The sequence below is a fragment of the Seriola aureovittata genome, chromosome 22 (assembly GCF_021018895.1).
Source record: "Seriola aureovittata isolate HTS-2021-v1 ecotype China chromosome 22, ASM2101889v1, whole genome shotgun sequence".
NCBI classification, from domain to species: Eukaryota; Metazoa; Chordata; class Actinopteri; order Carangiformes; family Carangidae; genus Seriola; species Seriola aureovittata.
The window spans coordinates 14292043-14309774 of record NC_079385.1 but is presented as its reverse complement, the minus strand read 5'-3'; the positions used below and the strand labels follow the sequence as shown (position 1 = coordinate 14309774).

Below are 17732 nucleotides of genomic sequence, written 5' to 3'. Positions count from 1 at the left end.
AATCGCTATTTGATTTCACATGCAGGGGCATATCTAAGTGAAATCAAATAATCTTTTTAAACTCCCCCACTACCCCAAACATTAGCCATTGGATTCCTAGGCAGGGGGCTGAGTAGACTACTAATGTGCTGGCAATTGAGATCTTAAGTGTCCTTTCACACTCTAATCAAATTGATAAGGTGGTCCTACTGCAAGGGCAATCTTGCTGTCCTCTACTTTAAAAAATCCCTAGCCTTTAGTTTCTCTGTCTCTTTCTTCTGTCTCTCTAAGTGTTTTTCTCTCTCTCTCTCTCTCTCTCTCTCTCTCTCTCTCTCTCTCTCTCTCTCTCTCTCCCTCCCTCAGCGCAAGTTCAATTCACTTTCAGTTAGATTCTATTCAATTATAGTTTAATTTGATTAATGGCTAGTAGCCTTAGATGAAAACCCAACAGCACAATGATTAATAACATGTTGTTGAATTATGACAACAAATACAAATTACACAATGTCAAAGGAAAGCAGAAAAACATTTTTTTTAGAGTACACAGCAATACATACACAGTATATCTATTGGAGATTAGTGTGTTGTGATAAAGCCATGTTCTGTATAACCTCAGTCATTTGGAGAAATACAGTATGTATCTCTAATATGTTCATATTTTGATCAGGAGATAAAGTTTAAACTGTTATTTCTGTGGGGAACGCCTCAGAATGCTTAGAGTGGCTGTAATCAATATTTATGTATTAACATTGGACCACATGACTATTTTTAAATTGATTTTCACACGTATTGTACAGTTGTACAATCACAGTGGCACTCAATACTCAAAATAAGGTACAAAATCATAAAAACAGTTTATTGCTAGGTGTTAGAAGTCAGCACTTCAAGAATAAGTAACATATGAATTGAACAGAAACAAAACCGATGAGTATTGAAAAAAGAAAGAGGGGGTTGAGGTGGGGTGGAGGGGATAGCTACATTGCATTGATTGCCAGATCTTCTAATACTTCTGTGTAGAGCCCTGGGCAGTGTGTTTAAGCTGTTCAAGTTTAAGATGGGACATTACCTCATTCACCCAGTGTATCAGACATCCAGCAAGTAAGGTGGAGAATACTATTGCCTCAGCCTGCTAAATTGTAATTGGTGTCTGCTATAGGACTACACCAAACAGTGCAGTCAATGGGTTTGGATCAATAACGGCATTACACATATATGAAAAGTTCATATATGGTCGGTTTACTCGCGGGTAGATGTAACATATACAGAACCTTAAACTGCACCAACCCATGCCTAGTGCATATTGATGATGAGTGTACCGACTTAATTGCGGCCTGCCAGTCTGTATCTAATATAGTTCTCCCACTGCATCATTAAGTGGATAAGTGATGGGGAGGTGACCCTCTGAATATTATCATGTAATACAGACACCAGACCTCCGCTGACTGGATCCCTGTTCAGACAATCCTCTATCCAGGTGCTCTGTGGGGTTGTTAAAGAGAAGTGTGTTTTGACATAACTATGTACCTGTAGGTATCTAAATAACCCTGACTGTGAATATTAAGGTGCTTCTATAACTGTTCCAAAGACATAAAGTTCAGTTCCTTAAAGAGGTACATCACACACTTGATCCCTCTCCTATGCCGTAACTGAAAAGATGGTTCAGTGAGAGATGGAGCGAGATTGACGTTTGCCAGAGTAGGGGAAGTGATTAGGGTTTGTTTATGTTTAAAGTGGGTTTTAAACTGAGACCATATCTTTAGAGAACCATGAATAATTGTGTTAATTGTCCAGTAATGTTCACTTAAGGGTAGTTGTTCTCATAACATAGCCTATCAACTGCACTGTCTGCTCAGCACCAAAAACGTTAGCAACGGACAAAGTTAGCAATTAGCTTATGAATAGAGTCGGGCATTTAGCTGCTAAAGTTCCAGATATTTCCCTCAGAAGTTGGTGGACACCAAAAACAGAGCTAAAAGAAAGGTGAATATTACATTAACATTCACCAGGTGGTTAGAAACATGAATGATTGCTAGTGTTGCTCCATGTCGAAAGGTGAATAGCTGAACTCTTTAGATTGTGAGCCTATAGATGATGGGTGATTAAGATTTTCTTTTTTAATATAATTCCACAGGTATTCATGTGCACTATACTAGAAATGTAATATTTATCTAATGCAGAAGCCCTTGGAATAAAAGCTCAGTAAGTATGGTGTTTTGAGTCAGGTGTATTTCTTCCCTCATTTAAGAGCAGACTTTTTTTTGTTACTGGAACAACCCCATCTCCTGCCCCTCTTCCTCCCTCTCTCTTCCTCTGCCTTTCGTTTCTATTCTCATCCAGATTTCTCTGAGGTCTACTAAGTCTCTGATCGTCTGTCTCTCTGTTGTTCTAAGATAAAGCCACCTTTCACTGTTTGAGATCAAAGAGTGAGTTTGCATAATGGAAAGAGAGAACGGCGAGTGGTTGAATAAAGCAGAAAAGGAGGGGACTGTGGATTCAGTTGAATAATCTAAAATGGAATGCTGACACTTTGCCTGAACCCTCTCTTTTAAGACTCTTTTTATACGCCATCCCAACCATGACCAAGTAAATCTTATAGGCAGTTAGGATTTTATACTCATTCATTTCTTCAAGTATATTTTAAAAAATACCATTGCATTTAACAACACAGATTCTGTACCTTACCATACCTTACCTTGAGTATTTCTGAATGTCTGTCATCATGTTTATAGAGAACATGACTTTGCTTTGTCAGTAAAAAAAAAAACCTGCAACCTGCATGATATTATTGGTTAATGATTCATTACAAATTCTGATAATCTCTCTATATATAAACTGACATTGTGAGTATTTTCCATTTAATGAGATGTGACTGACTCAAATTCCAAATGTTAGTATATAACTGTCATTTTGATCAATGGCCACTGCAGCTTTGAATATTGTTTCCGTAACGGATGTCTTGGGGAGCTCAAAATGGCTCCCATGGAGATGTCTTAAAAGAGTTAATTGCTTTGGAGAGGAATTGGTGTTCTGGAAATGGAAAATAGAGTTGAGTCATGTCGGGAATCAAGGAATAAATTAGTGAATAAACATGGGTTAGCAGGTTTTATCCGGCCTCTGTGTTGTCTATCTGTGGTCCTTGGCAGGCATTCACAGCATGCTGATGATATTAGAATTTGTGTGGTTGCATGCTGCTTTGTACTTTCAGGACTAACAGGCTGCACATAACCTCAGTGCAGATCTGAGGAAAATAGAAACTGAAAAGCTTTTGTACATGATTTTTTTTCTAAACATGCATAAACAAAATGTCACTGTATAATGTTTGAATTACACCTCATAATTAAGTAGTATAATGAAGTATTGTTTATTTGTTTGTGTTCTGCTTCAGTAGGATTTTCATCTGTTGACTTGTGAGATGTATGTGATTGTACAATTTGAGAATAGAAGGGAATATTTATTGGATGGATTTCCTTGCAGAAGTATAGTCTTTGTTGGTCAGTTGGTCAGAACTTACAGTAAAGTTGGCAAAAGACTGTTGTGTTCAAAGTCACTGCTGTGTTATTTGTCGGAGAGTCGGGGAGATTTTGATCCACATCAGAATCACTGCAATCTAACTCGCTATTCAACTTGTTTCTTTATTCTGATAGAAGAAGAATTTTGAGCATATTTGTCAAATCTGGGTCAAAAATATGAATCCAAGACATCTATAGGGGTTCATTATGCTTCAAGCAAATAATTTGATATGCCATGTTTCCGACCACATCTACATGCTAAAGTGTTTATATCTGCTCTGAATGGCCACACTGCTGTCACTGTCTGCTCCTGGAAGCATCTTACAAGAATTGTGTGTCTTTTGCATGTCTTTGTAGTCTCAAAATGATAAATTGTACAAATGGGAATAAGGAATGCAATCTTTTGTCCTAGTCTCTCCTCGGATGCGCTCAAGTCGGTAAATTCAATAGATACTCTGAAACCTGTTTGGTAATATTGTAGGACCAGATGGAAAAACCATGAAACGTTGTATAACAGCAATGAATAACTGACGTGATGATGCTTTGACCAGAGAGTGCACACCTTGGGGATGTTACATTGAAAACCCTTCTATTCTGCAGCGAAAGCTAATAAAGGAATTGAGACTTTAATATTTTCTGGCAAGCTTAATCATAGCATAATGAATTATAAAGGTGCTCAAGGCAGTCAAGTGTTGCCAATAAACATATTGGACAGGAAAGGATGCAGCTCATACTGCCACGAGTGACATTTCAAGGTAGATTTCAATCTCAACTAAGCTTTATGGGATTCAGGTTGTTAAAAATGCACTTATTTAATTCCACATACTTGCAAATATATTTTCTGGGTAATTCATTGGCCAGTAAAAGCTATTCCACATCAAATACGTTACTGAGATGAAAATATGTATAAGCCACTGACAACTCAAAATATAAACACTGTTTGATACAGATGAATATTTCTGCAGTGTCTCATCTCCAGAGGTGTTTGTAGTTGTATTAGAAATCTATAGATATACAATCGTAATACAAAAGAGATGGATGAAGCAGCATTGTTCTCCAAATATATTTTATGTTTAACTTAACCTTTTCAGTGTTGGGTGATAAACTTGCCTCATAAATGTGAATAATAATATAGAAATGAAACAATGTGATGCTAGTTCAGCACCTGCAGCATACTGTCTTTCTCTGTCATTAGAAGGGCTGTGATCTGTATTTCTTAACTGTTAATGGGCTACTGTCAGACGTTTTGGAAAGAGGAAAGTCATAAGTCTCGGGCAATGAGCAGTGGGATGACTGAGAACGCGATGTGCCGAGAAACATTTCTGTCCTTGGTGAAGGCCTGTAGCTTTCATTATGAGGTCAAAAAGCAAAACATTTAATTTCACAATTTATAGTAAGAGGCAAAGAAGACAGCAATGACTGGCAAAGTCAAAAATTACCCTCTTCGGATTCACCTCACTAAATTTATCTGACTTCACCAGTTTGAACCAAGAATCACTTCTGCTACCAGAAATTGAACTTCACCTAATGTTTATTTTAACGGCTCTTCACGGTTGTGGTAAAAAGCCACTCTGGTTGTACCTGGTGGCTGCTAGCAAATAGATGACGAGCTGTGTTCAGCTCAGCAGAGTGGTTTATTCTCCATTCATTGCCAGTGAAGCAAGAGTGATGTGCAAAGTAATACCTGTTATAGGATACGGCTGTTTTCCCCTAGTCCAGCACTAAAGTGACTCCACAGCTGAATATCAGCCACCTTGTGAGACTCAGAGTGGCACAGACAGGAGAGGTGAAAAAGAGAGTGAAGAGACTGCTGTTACTGTGAATGAAGCTTGACAGAATAAAAACAACCAGCATCCAGATGCCTCATCCAAATGAGCATGAACGGGGAAAATTTCATATCTTGCACTCAGTGGCATTCTGACATCAAGACAGGTTTATGTGAAAGGAAAGGATTGCAATAAATGTACTGTAACTCTTCTTTCCACATTTTAAAACATCCCCCCAATTCCCTTCCTCCCCTATTCTCACCCTCCCTTGCTTATCTCCTTTTCTTCCCCAGTCTCTGCTCTCATCTATTTTTCTCTTTTCCTCGCTCTCTCGTGATCATCCTTTTGCGTTTTATTGGCTATTCCCTCAACCACAGTAGCTTAATGAGCTTCTCCCTCACCTTCTTCATTTGTCAGTATATACCCCATCCACCTTTCCATTCCCATCTCTCTACGCCATCTCTACAGGCTTTTCTTTTAAAGCACTAATAAGTAGGTCTGCTTGTAAGTTAGCAACCTGCCCAATAACATTAGTCCCAACACATCTGTGGCTCTTACTAGTGGGGATTTTGTAATAATCATCAGCATATTTGGTGCATTTCGTTTATTCCTGCGTGGGATGCATGTATGCACTCAGATATGTGTTAGCATGTTTGAATGTGTGTGAACAAGTGTATCTGCATGCAAGTATATCTAAATCCTCACGTGTCAGCTTCTTTGCTTCTAGCGGACGCTATGCTGAGGCAATTTATGACTCCGGTGGGACAAGGTATTGGAGGGGGACGAGGTGGGTGGGGAAAAATGGAGGGAGGAGGGGTGAACCCTGGTAGTGGAGACAATACCCAGGCCTGCGATCAGCAAGGCAGAGTTATGGGCTGGGAGTGTGTCGATGCCTGAGACACTAAGAGCTGGAGCCCGAGGGGCCACACATCACTGCGGCGGGTGTCTCTGAGTGTCGTCATCCTCTGCAGTGGTGCAAAAGTGCCATTGCTTTCTTTATGTGCATGCATTAGACTGTCACTTGCTGACATTTAGTGAAGCTTCTTTAACAGCCTCAAACAAATGTACATATACATGACATGAACATGTGCATAATTGCAACAACTTATTATAATTTTGATTGGAAGTTTATGCGTAAAATCAGTGCTAACTACCACGGTGTAATTAGTTTGTTTGACACTAACCTGCCATATGACCTCCTCTTAACCCAACACAATGTAACTAAGTCAAGTGTAATCAGAACACTGTTGCAGAGAGCGATGTTTGTACTGCAGCATTTGGATAATATGTGAGACAAAGGTAGTACTGACTATTGATAAAATATAACACACTAACAAAATGCTGCTGTTTCAAGAAACTTGATGTTATATTGATGTTATGCTTTTTTGTCTGACAAATAACAGCTCATTATTCAACAATTCAAAGATGATTGAACTTACTATGAAATTATCGTACCGCACGGATTCACAGTCATGATTAACAACTACATCAAGATATTACTACTTAGCAAACTAAGCTGTGTGTAAACTTGGTGCATGGCTGGTGCATCAGGATGCTCCATTTCATGTTGACACTTGACGACTTTGAGCACTTAAGAAACAAGAAACACCAACATTAACTAAGTCTTCTCTCAGATCAAGGAGCTTAGCTAAATTGTAACACATCCATACTTTCCAATTACTCAGACCTATTGCTTTCGTCTGATTTGTGACACACGTACAGTAGTTAGCGTTTCCACTTCAAGGCTACATCAGTTTCCGAGAGCTATGAGGAACCAGTGCCAGATCTGATTAGAGCACCTTTTAACTGTTCACCTTTTGGATTTGAAAACCTCTCTTTTATGTTTATCCAGTCCCCCCACCTATAGATAAAAAGATCTATTATTTACTTGACACCAGTTTTAACGAGGAAGCCCATTTGGGTTTAACAGCCTCTTACAGGGGATCAGATGGATGGGGTGGAGTGTCATCGATGGTAATCGGAGCTCTCCCACTGCTTCCTGTGGCTTGAAAAGGAGGTGTGAGATTTGATGACAGGGTTTAATCACCTGCCTCTCCGGCACTGAGAGGCTTTGGGTTTTAGTTTCTCATCGAACCCTGCAGTTAAATGATCTTGAATGTTCTCTCTCAGTCTCTCTTGTCCCTCCTCCACAATCATTTTCCCTCTGTACCAATTAGAGCTGATTGTGTTATGGTCTTTTAAACAAATGTCTATGCGATGGAGTGAGCCAAAGGTCACCGAGATCATACTGCGATCTGGGAAGCTGATATCTCAAGGTGATGGAGATATGTTTGTGCACAGATTGTGACTGCGATTGTATCTGCGGAACTCGTGAGCACAGACACAGCAACGAGCATGTACGCACACCGAAACAGTCAGGAGACAATGACACAAACAGATGAAGATAGAGACAAACAGTGTTTTTTGGGGGGCCAGGGGGCTAAAAGTGTCTGACAGGAAAATCAAAGACTCCAGTTCTTCCGAGTTCACACCGCTTATCTGTCTCACTGAGGATTCCTGTGGGACTGTGGGAGAAGCTTGCCGCTGAGTGTCAGAACCCAGTCGGAAAAAAAAAAGTCACTCTCTTTCAACACATGAGTGGGCGGTAAGTACGAGTGTGTGCGCCTGTATATGCGATATTGTGCGTGTGGCTTTTGTATTGGCACTGCAGTGTGGTTTTTGACAGTAATGATGTGGGGCCTTTACAAATTGACAGACGGGGAAGGAGAGAATGAGAACCAGAAGGGGAGATGAGGCGAGAGGGAAACGAGAGCGACAGAGCCTGAGAGAAAATTTGTCAGACAGTGAAGCAAGAGTGGACAATAGCATACGTGGATCCGTAGACTACCTTTCTCGCTCTGTCTTTCCTTTTCCTTTTTGCCTTTTCTCTCTCTTGTCTGTCTATCTTCCTCTCCTCTATCTCAATCTCTACCCATCCTCAATACAGGGTCGCAGGCTGATGTTGTTTAACACAGCTGGTCAACCAGGTTCACTCTCACTGAGGAAATGGGGTTAGTTACCTTTTAACCTGCACCTGCAGACAATCCACCATCCAAATAAAAACCATTCATACAATTACAATTGAGATACACAGCCATCTTTTCTTTCCCTTACATTCTACAGGTTTAGAAATGCACCCATTAATCCATGTAATCTGTTCGGAAAACATTACATTTTCTTTCCTTCCAGAGAAGAGTCTGGAAGGTGCCGCACTGACACTTTCATTGTAGTCAAGGTGGTGCGGTTTAATGGGGAATTTTGCACAATGGCGCCATTGACTTGACTGAGATTAATAGGGGACCAAGGGAAGACGATAGAGTGACTTTACCATAACAATGGCTGCTATCCATCAGCAACGCAGCCCAATTGCATGTTTGTATGAAATAATCCATTACAGGCAACAAAGGGATAGCCACAGGCCGCTCTCATCCCTGAGCATATCCCTGGGGATCTGAATACTTCCCCTCCTGCGCTAAGAAAGAAACATGTCGCAGACAAGGACGATTGTATACCCCCGATATACTCTGTCGCCTCATCTCATGCAGCAGATTACAGCACTGCATCAGTTGTAATGTCCATAGATGTAATGGATTAGCTTGTCATAGTGCATTATCAGTCTTGTCTATACACATGAGATGTGCACATATATGACCTCTTATGATCATACTTTAGCATAAGGATGAAAAATCATCTCCACCATTGTGGGGGAAAAAAAAAAAAAAAGTGAAGTTGCTCCTTTTACTGACACATTTTCTTGCTGCATCTTTCAACGTCAACTACATGCAGCAGCCATGCTAAAGTACTGCATGTGACAAAATGAATTGGGGATTTTAAGGTACACCAATATTCCTTGGATGATTATGATGTAGGATTATCCACCCGTCGACCAGTTTGGGCAGTAATGGTTTATAGAATATGTAATAAGATTAGAAGAATCTCATTTAAAAAATAGTGATATTATCATCTGATAGTTAAAAACTACAAAAATAAATGATAAGAGGACAATTGATATATTTTGGTATATGATTTGTTCTTAAAGGCAGACATTATACTGTATACTTAAAGGAATACTTAAATACTGGAATATTATTATATAAAAATTAAACTATAAATTTGCAGTCTAATCTGATATGATGAGGAGAAATGAAAACTTCAACAAAATTACATTTTCATTACTTTTTTAAGCTGGCAGAGAGAACCATGTGATGATTTTTTTTGGATTACATTTAATATAAATAACCTTGCCAATGCTTCAAGTGGATGCCAGTTTGTTTACACTGGAGAAGAGGCTTACAGGCAGGAAGCCGTGTGTGTTTACTGGGTTCGGGGGTTGTCTTTTGGAGTGGGTTTCTGTCTGTGAGGTGCCTGGGCTCTGGAGAGCTCTTAATGAGTGCTGATCGTGTTAGGCATGGCATCAGGAGAAAAAGGCGCTTTGGTTGCTATATTCTCACACACAGACCTACATGCACAAACAGGCGTACAAAAATACACATGCAGATAAACATATGGATTTAAGTATGTAGCAGACATTGACACCATGTGATCACATCTCTGGAAGCTGTCAGGCAAGGCGAAACACTTCTCCATCCTTGCATCCTCCAAATAATTACTTTTTGCCTCATTTTTCTGTGTGTGTATCTAAAAGAGGACTACTGAAGCTTTTATATCCCTACAAATCCCCCCAATCCTTTTTTCCTTTCTCCTCATATCTCTTACCAACCTCCTTCTTCAAAAAGCTTGTATCTCCTATACTGTCGATCTCTATCTGTGTTCACTTTGCTTCATCTCCCCTCTCATTCATCTCTCTTGCACTGTTGCTTTTTCTTTCCCCCCTCCTCTCCTTCTTCTGTCTCGTCCCCCACTCTCATTATCAGTCGGCTTCTGTAATCTCTCTGTATTTCCAATTGTTGCAGTAATTTCACAAATATGAGAGGGGAGAAAAGCTTTAAAAAAAAAAAAAAAACTCAGGCAGCAGAATCTCTGGGGGTTTCTGCCAGTCGTTGCTGCAGCACGAGAATGCATCTGTTTCACTAAACGCCGGTGCCCAAAGTAATTAAAATGTTGCTGGAACAAGTGAAGTCCTTGAACCTCCGCCTCTCTCAATCCTTCTCTTTCCTTGTTGCCATGGTGCTCCAGGCAACCAGTGCAATGTGTGGTAAGCCACCCGCCACCGCGCTCTCTGAATTTCTCTCTCACTCCCCCTTGCTCTTGAAAAAGTGTGTCATGATTTCCTCTCAGTAGCCCCCACCTCCTTGACTTCAAACGTGGCAGCAGAACTTGTGCTTACTTAAGCCCTTGTTCTATAGACCAACATTATCATAACCTTATCAGGGCTAAGAGGTTGCCTCTGTATGTGTCCTTGGAATCCCGATACAGATATGAAGTGTAAAAATAGGGAAATAAACCAGACTGGTCACTTGGTCAGGTCCGTTCATGTTGGTTACCTGAACCTGAACAGGGAGCAGAACAGAAGAGAGGGACATGATAATATAGTGAAGGATGTGCTAACGTTTACATACAAGTTGAGTAAAAGTCATATAATTGCCTTCCAAATTGGCTTTGTTTTCTCTGTTGTTTGCTGTACTGTACAAAACAAGTGAGAAGGGAAAGAAAAGTCTCAATAAATGAGTGGAGAAACCTATCAAATGCTGATCCTTCTTTACAGGGCATGAGGGCTTGCTGAATGGTTTGATAAGTATGGAAATGATATGAATCATATGCTATGATCTCCACAGTCACCAGATCTAACCTCAGTGATGTTTGAATATCTTTTGAATATATATATTTGAAATACATTTTGTCCCTCCAGTTAAACAGACTTGCAGATCCTGTGAAAAGGAGAATGCAATGCTGTACAAAACCAAATAAAGAAAAAGTGAAGTTCTCAAATAGTTATGAGAGAGACTGTTGAAAGTGATATAATAATGCGACAAATGAGGGGCCAACATAGGCTGCCAGAATAGCTCCAGTTCTCCTTTTCATAGGATCTGTGGTCTGTAACTCTACTGAAGGGACGAAATGTATTCTTTCAAAAAAATATTAGATCTGGTGACTGTGGAGGCCATAGCATATGATTCATGCCCTTTTCATACTCATCAAAACCATTCAGCGAGCCCTCATGACACGTAAAGAAGGATCTGCATTTGATATGATTCTCCACTCCTTTGAGAGTTTTTTTCTTTAATTCTCTTCTTTTTTTGTACAGTATAGCAATCATCAGCAAAAACCGACAGTTTGGAAGGAACCTAAATTACTTTTACTCAACTTGTAAGTAAACGTTTGTACTTTCTCCCTATATTATCATATCCCTCTCTTCTGTTCTGCTCCCTGTAAAACCAATGAACACTGCTGCACCTACATGGACTGATGACTTTGCGAGGGTAGCGCCACTAATGAGCTGACCTCAGCAATCCATCAGCATATATGTAGCTACATAAGAGATTCAGTCCCACCCATAAGATAAAATACACAGCCATTTACCCCATAACCTACTTTGACCTGAGAACATCCCTCTTCAAACACGCACAAAGCACATGACTCATCCTCCCCAGCATCTGATTAACACCAATACTGCAGCCATGGCATGTGTGTGGATGCTGGCAATGAGAAAAGCCTGTAGCTCTTACAGCCGTGGGCAGGCTTTCCACTTCCTAGAGTTAGATTTGGGAGCTCTAGCCAAGCCTGCTTCTGTGGTATTTTATGGCAGAGCTTGGCCTCTTGATCATGGGCTGGGTGCAGCTGAGCAGCCTGCCAAGGGCCCGCATACTACGCCCAGAGCTTGGAATCTGCACATGAAGCTCCACTTGGCAGTATTTAATTGAAAACAGTAAGCATATTCTCCTGTGAGCCCTCTCGGCTGTCCACAGGGTTTCCATTGCCTTAGGACCATTTCTGTTTTTCTCTGCAGACTATATCTGAGGTGAACCTGCACACTAAAAATTGAGACACTATGAGGGAGAGTGTAAAATAAACCACACTGGCTGTTGTTGCTGTCAATTATTTTCTTCTAAATTTAGTGTCTGTGATTCCTTAAGGGTGCCACAGTCCCTGTCATTGTCCCCTGTTGGCCTGGGGAGAGTTTAGACAACCTCATGCCTCTCTCATATGCTTTGTATCACTAGTTGCTCAGACAAGCTGGAGGCACCACTCCTGAAATGACACTTTGGGTCTCTGTGCTGGTGGGAAGGTATTTTTGCCTGTATTCCACCTGGATAACTATTTGGAAATGACATTTTAATCTGTCATTTTAGAGGTATCACATGGAGCATTTTAACATCAATAAATCATTACCACATTAATTTTGAGAAATTAGTATAATTACTGTGAACAAACGAGAATCGCTGAAAAGACTGGCTGTTACTGCCCGTTGCACTGTATTAACATTCCATAAGACATCAGCTTGATTGCTTAACAGCAAAAAACAGACACCGTTTATGGTTTGCAAATAAAACCAGCTGGTAAGGGTAGTTTTTGGCTTCTGTCTGTCTTCTTCTTTATCAAAGCAATTTCACACATACCAACTCCAGAGAGAGGGCAAGCAGCTCCTCTTTGCAACAAGCAGTTTGAGAAATGAAGTCCTAAACTTGCCACTGTTAGGCAGCCATGTAAATGGGCGCCCATCTAATTACAAGGCTCGATACACTTTCATGCCGCAGTCAGGTGTGTGTGATGTCAACCAATTTGATGACGAGGTCAAGGGTTGATATAGTACAAAGACATGGCTGTTTCATTTTGGTCGGTGCGGCCCTATCAGTCTCCTCATGTTTTATTCACCATGCCGGTGGTTCACCTCTCACTTTCCTCTATTCAAATGCCAATCATCCCAGCCACGTTATCTGCAGCCCAATTTTGCTGTATGCCTAGTTTCAATAAATGTTCCCTATTCCTGTTGAAATAGTAAGTGAGACAGGAATATTCAGATCATCAAAGTTAAATTGACATAGATGATCTTGTATCTGCTGGCTCATTCCCTAAAGATGGTTAAACTGGATATTAAAACAGCCAAATGCAAGTTGCAGATTCTGTGTGGATTTCGTAGTTCATTGCAGTGATGAACTTATTTTGGAGAATATCACCACAGTCCTGTACAGAAAACATTCAGGTCCGGTTATCAAAATCCTTGACAGAAAATGCATTTTATGGAAAGAAGAGAAGAAGACTTTATGGCTGGCCTGGTATCCATATGTGCTACCCAGATACGAGTCCCAGCGCACCGTCGTTCTGCACCTCCTTCCCCTGGCTCTCTACCGTCCAATCCACCACGGTCGTAAACCTCAGTTTCCCAATTTACTTTACCTTTATGAGCCATTACCATGTCACGTTATCGGCTAAAAAAAGTTTTAGTGGCTTCACTCACTTTATCTCTTGTGTGCTCCCCCAATATCTGGCACAAATCAAATATCTGCCTTCCTGCATGCCTGCCCACTCACCCAGCTTCTCTTATCTCCCCATTCTACCCCTCTTTTGGATATGTAAAGAGAGGTATATATTGGAGCAGCACACACACACTGAGCACACAGTTTCTTGAGCAAAGCCAATGTGCTATACAATTTTATTTCCTGACAGTCACAGAGAGGACCCAAGACACAAAGTGAAAAAAAAAAAAAAAAAAAAAGGAATATACACAAACTAAGGTTTCAGTTGGCCTGAAGAACTCACACAGGGAAATGTTTGCTTAAATGTGAGTTTTTCTTCTCTTCTTTTTTCTCTGGGCCTCTAGCTTGCTTTTCCATCATGTCTCCTTTCTTTTGTGAGATGTTTTCTGCTGCGCTCTGAGACTGTGAATGGGGAGGTTATACAATCTGAACTAAAATGAATAGAACCTTTCCGTGTGGACCATTCTTGCGGATGTAGCAGAGGTTATCTTTTAAGTACAGAACAACAAAAGGCGCCTCTCACCTCTGTCTCCACTCGGCGAACCTTAACTTCTATCCAATTCTGCCCACGTGCAGCCAACACTCGGCCTTAACTTTACTTCCAACACTTATTTCTGCTTTTCTGTATTTTCCAGCTCTCTCTCTGGTTTTCTTTTCTTTTTCGGCCCGTCCTTTGTGTTTAGCGAAACCGCCTCTGCCATGGTTCGGTCCATGCCTGCAATGACACGTACATCGATTTAATTATAATAAACAGGTAGGGGTGCTTGCCAGTGACTAATCTTAATCAGCTTGATTAATGATGTTTGTGTAGCCAGAGTCTGAAATTATCTAGAGATATAGAAGAGTGGTTCTCTCTCTGTCTCTGTGCATGTGTGTGTGTACATACGTGTTTACTTTACAATAAGTGTTGTGCTTCAAAAATGGGTGCCCTCTAGTTGAGTGCACAGGGGCAGCTCCCCTCCTCAGTCACTGTACAATCTGTGTGCTTCACTGATCTCTGAAAAACAATCCATGGATCATCATTAGTTCTTATGATAATTATGCACATTCCTCACCAAAAAGCAGTAGTAGCTTTTCCAATGCTGCATAAATCCTCCACTCAGTGTGTTCATTTCAGAATGCTTTTTAGCCATCTCACCTCTGTTACTACAGTGCTGCATGGGTGACCATTTAGGAACCATCTGTATAGACATGCAAATCAAAAGTTCTTCTTTTTATTTTTCATCTGCTTATGCAAATGAAACATAATTGCAGCGCAAATAAAATGAATGTTTGTTCCATTCATTTCTTTGTAGCTTTTAATACCATCTCTCTCGCTGTTCACTGTATGCAGTTTGGACCATTAAATTACCTTGAAAAAAGCCTGGCTCTGGAACAACTGATAATTGAAGGGGATAAAAAAAAAAAAAACCTTGCATATTGTGAATAGCTATTATCACAAGTTGTCAAAAAGTGATTATTTTCATCAGTGAGCAAAATACTGATTAAAAGTTATATCATGGGTGGTATTCCTATTTTGAACATGTGTTAGAGGACAGCTCTATTGAGTCGTAATTTATTTAATATAATAAACGAGTGAGAATGAGTAATAAGGTAAATAATTTTGACAAGCGTTACAATGCAGTAACACTCTGGCAACAAAGCGCTCAATATACCTGCTGGTTGGAGGTAGAATTAATATCTCAATGGCAAAACATGATGTCTAACTAGTTCTCATGTATGTATGTCCTCACTATATGGTAATATGATTCTTGACTGTGCTGGTTATTCATTATTTATGCACAAATGTATACAGCGTGTCTGTATATATGTGTGTGTGTGCGCATTGGATTTGCATGTACATGGACATAGTCTGCTATGTGTTATGTACATAAACAGTATGTTCATACCAGCACATATGATCACATGTATAGAGGGAACATTATTTGGGCACCCAATGGGTACACTCCTGCTGAATGGCTGCACATGTGCTTATGCTCAGAAGTCTGCATATATCTGTGCTGTTTCTGTGCACTTTTAGTAGCACTCGAATTATCCTCCCAGGGCAGTTAATGGAGGAAGAAAGTCAAAGAGAGGACGACGCCTCCCGTCTCTCTCCCTCTCTTGTCCTACACACAGATAAGGAGATTCTGTATGCCAGGCTAATGTAAGCCCTCAAGACATACTCACCATTTCCCCCTAATGTTCCACCTATTAGTTATTAATGGAGGAGCTACACACACTGAAAGTGAGCTAGTGAGCCCTGGGATTGGCTGCGGTGTCCCAGCCCTGGCTGTGTTTTCACTTTGTAAAGCAGGAAGAACAGATGAGATCCCCGATCCTAATCCCTCACATTAGTACAGCCTTTAAAAGAAACATTTCAAGGCCAAGTTCATGGTTCGCCTTTCTCTAAAATGCTACATGATGAATAGTTTATTCCGTACACCACATGTCGACCTTTTGTTCAACCAGCATCACTGTGAACATTGCCACAGTCTTTTTTTATTTTCTCATCCTGGAAGCACTCAATCTGTGTACAGTATTGGGAATTAGGGTCATTCTCAGGCTGTGATGGACCTGCATATCTCTTTCACACCCTTTGCCCCACCCCTCACCCATTGCCTCCACTTCCTTCAGTTATCAGCAACACTCACACCCGTGGCAGGCCGGCCACTCTCTGCAACTCTCGCCAGAGGCCCCAGACAGGATGGCTGCAGATAACCTTTAAATCCAAGAAAAAAAAATATGGTAGGGACAGAGTCGGAGACAGCTCTCCATCCAATGCCAGGGATTGTGGGGCCTGCTGGCATGCGGCCGGGCTGGGGATATGCCCAGGCTTAGCTTCATCCCAGAGACGTGGGCCACGGGCCAGCCCTGTAGCTTGACCTAGCAGTATAAGAAGGGCCAAAAAATAAAGCGGTTAGACTCTGTCTTCTGGCTTTTAGAGTGTAGTGTTAGCAATGGTAAGTTTATGCATCATGCAAATTAAGGGTGAGTTGTGAAGATGGGACTGTTCCTCTCTGCTAGCCTTTGTCTAGGGCAGGACGTCCCTTGGTCCTATGTGCAGCACCTAACAATCTATTTCAACTGACAGCAACTACTTAGTCCACACCTGGCCAGGCAAGAGGGAGAAAGAAATGAGAGACAAAGTAACAGAAAGGAAAATGAGAGTTAAGGAACACAAAGAGCAGCTTTTGTGGCCCCTTGGTTTAGAATTACTTGGCTTTTGCGGTGGGAGGTACAGGCAGACCATAATACATTTTAGGAGAAGGGGTTGCTGTGGTGACAGCCTCAGGGTGAAATGTCCAATAGAAACAACAGCCCAGTGTGTTTACTTCCTCCGCCTCTCAATTCGGCGTCATTATTCATCCTTCTCAGCGTGTGCCTGCCAGCCTCACCACCTCCAAACTCACACAAAAAATGCAGATGCTCATGAAATTTCAACCAGTGATTTATCAGGCCCTCCAGAAACATCCATACACTGCTGCTGTTATTTAACTTGAATGAGACAAATTGATCAGGAGGTGTGAAGGACATAATCATTTGTTACTGCAGATATGGTAAATGCAAACATTACTATTCTGTTAACGTGCAGTGTTTTATCTGTTACTGAAATATCTATTAGCAGCTTTACTGACCCTAGAAGGTGAACATCAGGGATACAGGATGCAGAGTGCCACAGGCTTTAGCATGCAGTGATGTGGACAGTGGCTGCTTGCCAGCAGAATGCTACCAAATATTGATTAATTAAATAAATAAGTCAAGTCAAGTCAAGTCAATGACAATCCCTCATGTCTTATATCATAATGGTGCTTTTTAATAATCCTTTTAATTAAAAAGCCATCCCAGATTAGCTCCTGAAAAATAATCAGTGCATGTGTGTACATGAACCAGCACACACATCAATGTCTATTCACAGTCATCATATGCGTACATGGAAATGAAGACTTTTGTTGACATGCGCCCCTCTGAAATGTAATGAATGTATGTGTGCATATGTGTGCGCAATATGTGGTGGGCGTTCCTGTACACTGATCATGGGCAACACAAGAACGTTTTCTCTTCAGACTGGCTTAATACATGCAACATAATCAAATAAAAAGTTTCATTGTTTGATGTCGAAT

The 17732-nt window shown here is 40.8% G+C and overlaps 1 long non-coding RNA gene across 3 annotated transcripts in view; it reads left to right on the top strand.

Annotated features, from left to right (window-relative positions):
- Positions 1-17732, top strand: part of LOC130163209 (uncharacterized) — a 139678-nt gene that overhangs the window by 60780 nt on the left and 61166 nt on the right. For 2 of the 3 annotated variants that reach the window (XR_008826415.1, XR_008826414.1), the window contains 2 exons: positions 7767-7859; positions 7971-8383. This is a non-coding gene — a long non-coding RNA (uncharacterized LOC130163209). Of the gene's footprint in view, positions 1-7766; positions 7860-7970; positions 8384-17732 lie in introns of those variants that run through there. The other variant, XR_008826416.1, reaches the window with a different exon arrangement.